Source organism: Lepisma saccharinum, chromosome 1 (assembly GCF_977018435.1).
Source record: "Lepisma saccharinum chromosome 1, izLepSacc3.1, whole genome shotgun sequence".
NCBI lineage: Eukaryota > Metazoa > Arthropoda > Insecta > Zygentoma > Lepismatidae > Lepisma > Lepisma saccharinum.
The window spans coordinates 210,913,661-210,922,273 of NC_139229.1; positions in this window are offsets into that span (position 1 = coordinate 210,913,661).

Below are 8,613 nucleotides of genomic sequence, written 5' to 3' on the forward strand. Positions count from 1 at the left end.
AGGGCAACGAGTCCCTGGCGCTTGGAACCACTGTCGAAGTAACAATTTATGAGGGTTTGTATTTTGAGTGTCAGCATGTGTTTGTTTTCGCCCCTTCGTTACTTTCATCTAATCGCCATCGAACCTTATCGTCGTCATTATCAAAATTAACAGAAAAGACTAAATAAAGCAAATCAACTACAACTTACTCTTCCAAAAATGGAGTTTCAGTAGTTCATACCTCTCAGAAAGTTGAGGTGGTAGTTTCAATTGCACAGAGTTTCATTAGTGGATCAAGGCAGCTAATTCCGTGAACAATGACGTTGTTTTCCAAAAGTCTCAAATATTTGTCTCAGGGAATCACCCTCTTAAAATGGACGCATCTTCTGTTGTGATAAAATGCCACGTTTGGTGCGAGTTCTTTCTGTATATTTTTCCCCAATGGCATAACGCTGTCGCATTATAATGAAGAGGTCCCGTGTTCTACTCCCCCCTCCTCTGGTGGGAGCACAATGCACGCTGGTTCCACGTTAAACTGTAGGTTTAGTCCCGATTAGCCTATTTGATCATAAAACTGGGCTTAATAACAAACTAACAAAATCGTCTTCTGGATACTTGGCGGCAACTTTTTTTCTTTACTTCAACTGCATCTACAGATTCTGTTGACATTTTCGGCTGATTCATGTGGCAAAATTTATGTGTGGGACGAGAATTTCTAAATAGGATAAGCCACTCATTAGTAATTGAATAATTCTGTAGCTTTTTCCATACATAACTAGTTTACTAAAATTTATTCACTTCAGTATTGTAGTGATTATTGTGATTGCTTCTTATTAGTAGAATGAATATAAAGTTGATATTTCGCATACCATATTGATATTTCAAGATAACAGGTATATAAAAATTGTTATGAAATAAAAAAGGGGACACTTCTGGAATTTCAATGCAGAGCTAATTAAAATTATATTATATTCTCTAGCATACTTAAACCCGAAGGTTTATGGCTGCAGCAACACAAGCCTCCCATCTGTCCCTATCCGGGGCAAGATCAATCCAATCTTTCCCATCCTTGCCGATTTCTTTTAGGTCCATCTCAACGATATCCTTCCATTCTCGTCTTGGCCTTCCTACAGGTCGCTTACCATCAGGTTTCCCAACAAGAATCCTGTAAACTATTCTTTCCTCTGCCATTCGTGTCACATGGCCTGCCCATCTAAGTCTTCTTGATTAAATTATTCTAATAATAATAATTAAAAAGTCGAAATAATGTATTGTGTTGCCGGAGGAAGTAACGCTAAGATGGTGTTTTTATTTGTTTATTTGAAGATTATTTTAACCATACGCAGGCCGGGATTTATATACGTATGTGGAGGCCCGGAGCTGAAGTCCTCAAGTTCAACCTAAATTCTGATCTAATCTTGATCATACCCTGCATAATTTTGAGCCTCCTAAGCATACTAACTTCTTTTAATCACAGTTTTTATTTCAATAGCTCTAGTAATTACTTTCACTTTCTAATGACAAAATTGGCTTTTATGGGATGATAATATATGAACATTTCATACATGTTATGAATACCAGAACACACTTATTTATCGAATCATTCATATAGCTATCTCCAAGTATATGTACTTATTGAATTTGATTGGGTGGGCAATCGGGTGGGCACAGGAATTTTTGGGTGGGCGCTTGCCCACCCGTGCCCACCCCTGTCGCCGTCCCAGCACTAAAGCAAGACACTCATTGCATCGCGTATGCGCGAACAACAAACCACGGCAACATGTTGCAAGCTATTGAGGGAATGGCCCAGTTTGAGCGACACACAAGCGACAAAGCAACAAGTGTGGCTTATCGTGTCGCCTAGATCTGTTGTTGTAATGTGCGGTTTATCGTGTCGCCTATCTGTTGTTCGCACAATTAGCAGCGAACGCTTGCTAATAGACTGAAGGCACCATGTCGCTTGTCACTTAGTTGGGAACTCCCCCTGTAGCGCGTCGCTTCGGTCTCAGCACCCTTCCTTTAAGTAGCTTTCCGACCGAAGTAACAAGTAGCACGCGAATACGCCGTATGAACGTGTCGTTTGCTGTTTGGACCCTCATGTGCAATGAATGCTATTTTACAGTCTGGAAGTGTGTGTCACTAGTGTGACAGTGTGAACATCCCGTGTCGCTTGTGCCATTGGTTTGAAAGTTGCCTTACACTCATGTCGATGGTACTAAGAAAGTTTTGTGGGGTTCCCCTTGTCGTTTCATGCAATCATCATTATCATCATCCTCGCTATTAGTATTAGTGTGTATATCTTTAAAAGAAATGATGATGATGATAATAATAATGAACCTAGTTCATACACAAACATTTAGTTGCCAAGAACATTCCACGCGTATTTTTTCTCCCGTATTATTAACGAAAGTATGACGATAACAGGACGTGGTCGACTGTCTAGAATGTTCGTTAATATCTTCGCGACCACTGTACCAAATATTATAGCAATTATCACATTCATAGAAATGCTTCATGTAAAAGAATCAGACGTTGCAGCGAAAACTCCATTTACTTCCATTATAAGCAGTCGAACACCAAGCACCGGGGTCAACACCAGCGCCTCTAGCGGATCATTTTCGAGTGGAACCAGCTAAGAGAGCGCAGAAGCATGCCGTTTTCCACACTACGTTATTCTAGGCGCTGTAGTTTGGATATTTGTGTTCTTTCAGGTGGACTAACGAACAGGAAACCTAAAATATCATTTGTGATTCTGTTATTTTAGATTTAATGAGCCAACTATTGAAAGACCACCAACTCCACAAGGCAGAACCTCGTTTTCTCCAGTAGATAGTATCCTAAAACTTCCGACAACAAACGTCAGAGAGAAGCCTACAAGAACACGGACCATCGATAGAAAAGCTAAACTCCTAACCGATAGCCAACCGCGTCCGTCAGTAACTAGGTCTACTGCACATTCAACAACCAAAAGGAGCAGGCACGTATCCAGGAATTCCTTTAGGGGGGGGCGGGGGGCTGAACACAATTTTTTAAAGGGGTATCACAATTGTATGTTTTAGACCAGTGGTGCCAATTGGGTTCCAAAATGTGGGGGGGGGGGGACAAGGAAAGGTTACTTCCTCTTGGTAGACAAGACTTAGCATTAAGAGCCCATAGTGTGATAGTGTGGAAGCAAAAGAATGAGGAGCAAATATCATCTAAATCGTCGCCACTGTTTAAGGCTGTCATTTTAATCAGAACGTGAAATCGGAACATTTTCTACAACTCAACTCCTCTTTTCCATGCATTAACATTGTGTGCCGGAACCATCTCAGTATGTGTGTTTGTCCATTTCTTCTCATCAGGCATCAAAACATCTATGTACCGGGAGTGTTTTTACGAAGGTGTTACACATGCACGAGATGCATAATCCACTCGACAACGCGAGATTCAAACTGTGTGCTGAGAACTGGATGCAGACAGTTCTGGAATATTTCTCTCTCATTCGAGCCTGAACACCACTAATGTGTCTTGTCCTTCCATGTTTGCAGCTCTTATAAAAGCCGAAACCAACCAAATTGTTCATATTCAGGCCTAAGCACTCGCAAGTGTTCAAAATTGTCTGTTGAGTGTGTGTCGAACCCAGTAGTCTTAAACAAAAGTATTTTTATGCCATGAAATTCTCGGATTGCATACACAGAATTTGGTCCTTGCACAACTAAATCATCACTCAAAACTTTGATTTTCAGTTGATCTGTGCAGCTTATTTCTTTTTTAATAAATCGCTCCAGTGCCCGGCCCGATACTGCCGAAATATTCACTTTAGAGAGAGAGAGACCTTCGATCTCTTCGGCTCTCGGCCCGAACTACTCGTAGCACTCCACTGAGGCTCCGGAAGTTCCGCTGTCGTCAGTGTCTTTAGCTTTGGGCCCGAACTGGATCTAGTAGTAGACTTCGTTACTTTACGGTATTTAGTCCATTTTATTTTCGAATCTTTTTACTGTGGACCCCTGGCAAGGGGTTATTTCCCACCCTGTATTTGTCTTGTGTAGTATCGGTGGTGTGTATGTATGTGTCTTTTGTTGTAGTTGTGCTGTCTAGTATGTTTGTTTTGCGTAGTAGTTGTGCTGTCTAATTTGTTTGTGTTTGTCTTGTGTAGTAGTTGTGGTGTGTTTGTGTTTATATTGTGTTATAGTTGTGAAGTGTTTGTGTGTGTCTTGTGTAGTAGTTGTGCTGTCTAATGTGTTTGTGTTTGTCTTGTGTAGTAGTTCCTCCATTCATATTGGGGGTTAGGCGTAGAGCTGACAACTCTGCACTGTAAAAAGCCATGTCAAGAATCAGCAATATAAGGCCATGGATGTTCCCAAGGTAAAATATTCCGGAGGTAAAATAGTCCCCCGTTCGGATCTCCGGGTGGGGAGGTCCCTGGACTAAGGATAAGATCTACGTTAGGAATAAGAAAAATATTAAATTAGGCACCTGGAATGTTCTGAGCCTTTACCGGCCTGGGGCATTTCAGTGTACAGTTAATGAGATAGTCAAGTATAAATTAGATGTAGTAGCTGTCCAGGAAGTTAGGTGGCCAGGAGAAGGGAATTGTAAAACTAAAAATTATACTTTTTTCTATGGTGGTACTGAAAATCATAATTTTGGAACAGGCTTTTTCATAAATAATAGAATTATCTCGGCTCTTAAAACAATAGAATTTATTAATGATAGGATATCATATGCAGTTTTACAGGGTAGGTGGTGTAAAATTATTTTAATAAACATACATGCACCAACGGAAGATAAAGATGATAATACTAAAGATGATTTTTATACAGAGTTAGAACAAGTCTTTGATAAATTTTCTCAGTATGATATGAAAATTCTGTTAGGTGACTGTAATGCACAGATTGGGAAAGAAGAGACATTTAAACCCACGATTGGTAAAGAAAGTCTTCATGAATTAAGTAATGATAATGGTATAAGATTGATTACTTTTGCAACCTCAAAGAATTTAATTGTGAAAAGTACCACTTTTAAACATAAAGATATCCATAAATATACCTGGTCTTCTCCAGATGGTAAAACTCATAATCAGATAGATCATATTCTCATTGATAAGAGAAGGCATACTAGTATAATTGACGTTCGTACACATAGAGGTGCTGACTGTGCCAGTGACCATTATTTAGTAATTGCTAAATTAAGAGAAAGACTCTCAGTGATAAATCATAAGCAACAAAATCTAAAAGTTCTAAAATTTGATACAGGAAAGTTTACTGATGAAAGAATTAAGAAAGATTACCAAATTAAACTGTCAAATAGATTTGATGTTTTGCAGGATTTAAATGATGATGAAAATATAAATGAAACAGACGTAAATAAGAATTGGGAGCACATACGTAATGCAATAGAATCAGCAGCTAAAGAAAGTATAGGATACCATAAACCGACAAAAAGTAAGCCATGGTTTGATAATGAATGTCATAATCTAATAGAAATAAGAAATCAGGCTAGACTTAGGTGGTTAAATAACTCTGATGATACAAATCTAAACAATTATAATAGAATAAAGCGAGAAGTTAACCGCACGTTTAGAAGTAAAAAAAGAGATTACTTGAAAATCAAAATTAACGAAATTGAAACAAACAGCAAAAATAAAAATATCAGAGATTTATATAAAGGTGTAAATGAGTTTAGAAAGGGGTGGCAACCTAAAGTAAACTTGATAAAAGATAAAGACGGTGATTTTCTAGCTGACCCAAGCGATATTCTAAATAGATGGAAGAACTACTTTAATGACCTTTTAAATGTCCATGTAGGAGATAAATCAGAAGTGAATGAAGTACACACAGCAGAACCTTTAGTCCCAGAACCTAACTTGACTGAAGTTAAAGATGCTATTAAAAGGCTAAAGAATAACAAAGCACCTGGCATTGATTTAATACCAGCTGAGTTAATTAAATATGGTGGAAATTCATTAATTTGTCAAATTCATAAATTAATTTGTTTAATATGGAATAAAGAAGAAATCCCTCAACAGTGGAAAGAATCCATAATTGTTCCTGTGTTTAAAAAAGGTGATAAAATGAACTGCAATAATTACCATGGAATTTCTCTACTCTCAACAACATATAAAATATTATCTAACATTCTTTTAACAAGACTAACCCCATATGCTAATGAAATTATAGGTGATTATCAATGTGGATTTAAACGCAACAGATCAACTACAGATCAAATTTTTCACATCAGACAGACACTTGAAAAAAAGTGGGAATATAATCAAAATGTCCATCAGCTATTCATTGATTTCAAAAAAGCATATGATTCGGTCAAAAGAGATAAATTATATAATATATTAGTAGAGTTTGGAATACCTAAGAAGCTTGTTAGTATGATAAAAATATGCACCAGTGAAACAGAAAGTAAAATTCGTGTGGGTATTAATATGTCTGACAAATTTACAATTCATGATGGGTTAAAACAAGGAGATGCATTATCTCCATTGCTCTTTAATTTTGCCTTAGAATATGCTGTTAGGAAGGTAAACGAAACTAAAGAAGGACTAAAATTAAATGGTGTGACTCAGTTGTTAGCATATGCAGATGATGTAGACTTACTGGGGGATGATGTGAATACAATTAAGAATAATGCTAAAATATTTTTCAAAACTGCTAAAGAGATAGGTTTGGAAGTTAACAAAGAGAAAACTAAATATATGCTTACAGGCCGAAACCAAGTGTTAGGTAATAATCAAAATCTAATTATTGATAACAACTCTTTTGAAACAGTTTCCAAATTCAAATACTTAGGAGTAATATTAACAAATGAAAATTATATTAAAGAGGAAATAAAAAGTAGGCTTAATTCAGGAAATGCATGTTACTTCTCTCTTCATAAACTTTTGTCTTCTCGTTTAATATCTAAGAATCTAAAAGTTAAAATATACAAAACCGTAATTTTGCCTGTAGTATTATATGGGTGTGAAACTTGGTCCCTTACATTGAAAGAGGAACATAAATTGAGAGTATTTGAAAATAAGATCCTTAGGAAAATATTTGGACCTAAAAGGGATGAGGAGACAGGTGAGTGGAGAAGGTTACATAATTTAGAACTACATAATTTGTATTCATGTCCAGACATTATTAGAATAATTAAATCTAGAAGACTTAGGTGGGCAGGCCATGTGGCACGAATGGGAGAGGAAAGAGGAGTTTACAGGATTCTTGTTGGGAAACCTGATGGTAAGAGACCAGTAGGAAGGCCAAGACGAAGATGGAGGGACAACGTCGAGATGGACCTAAGGGAAATCGGTAGGGATGGAAAAGAGTATATAGATCTTGCTCAAGATAGGGACAGATGGAAGGCCTGTGTTGCTGCAGTCATGAACCTTCGGGTTTAAGAAGGCTAGAGAGTTAGTTAGTTAGTTATTTTCGAATCACTGGATCTTATAAAGCAACCAATGGACACTAACCGGGAAATTGAAGCCGCGTATTAATATCCTCATTATATTCTAGAACGTTCCGCAGATAAAACGATCCGTAAATATTGCCATTAGTTCGACTCCTTCTCTTTTTCAAGAACGTTCCCTCTCGCGCTTTCCAGAGATTAAAAAATTACAATGAATCCGAATCGCCCTACCTGCTACGCTACCTTTGTTGTGCAGCTTCCAAATGCTGACAAGTCTCTGCATAGTATTCAAGTTCTCTACGACAACACCGAAACCGTAAGAAAAGTTTACGTGCAATGTTATCAACAACAGGGTTATAGACCATTTTCCGTCTTGCCGTGATAAGTATTTCTCTCCTTAAATTATCGTCACATTATTCAAAAAGACAAAAACCTAATTTTATCTAGTCTAAACTGAAAAATTCCCTGGTAAGGGGGCACGAGTCACCTGATCCCCACCTTGGATACGCGCTATAAACAATAACGGGTTATAGAACATTCTCCGTCTTGTCTCGATAACTATTTATTTCCTTAAATTATCATCACATTATTCAAGAAGACAAGAACCTAATTTTATCTAGTGTAAACTGAAAAAATCCTGGGGGAAGGGGCTCGAGACACCTGATGCCTACCTTGATACGCACTATTAACAATAACAGGGTTATAGAACATTCTCCGTCTCGCGTCGATAATTATATATCTCACATTATTAAAACTTTATTCAAGAAGCCAAAAACCTACGTAATTTTATCTAGTGTAAACAAAACAATTTCCTAAAGAGAGGGGGTGAGGGCTCGAGCCCCTGATCCCCACCTTGGGTACGTGCCATTAACAATAATAGGGTTATAGAAGATTCTCCGTCTTGTCTCGATAACTATTTCTCTCCTTAAATTATCGTCACATTATTCAAGAAGTCAAAAACCTAATTTTATCAGTTTAAACTGAAAAATTTCCTGTGGGAGCGGGGGGGGGGGGGGCTCGAGACACCTGATCCCTACCTTGGATACGCGCTATTAACAATAACAGGCTTATAGAACATTCTCCGTCTTGCCTAGATAATGATCTCTCTCAAATTATCATCACATTATTCAATAAGCCAAAACCCTAATTTTATCTAGCGTAAACTGAAAATTTTCTGAAGGGGGGGCTTGAGCCCCCTGATTTCCACCTTGGATACGAGCTGTTACCAATAGCAGGGTTATAGAATATTCTCCT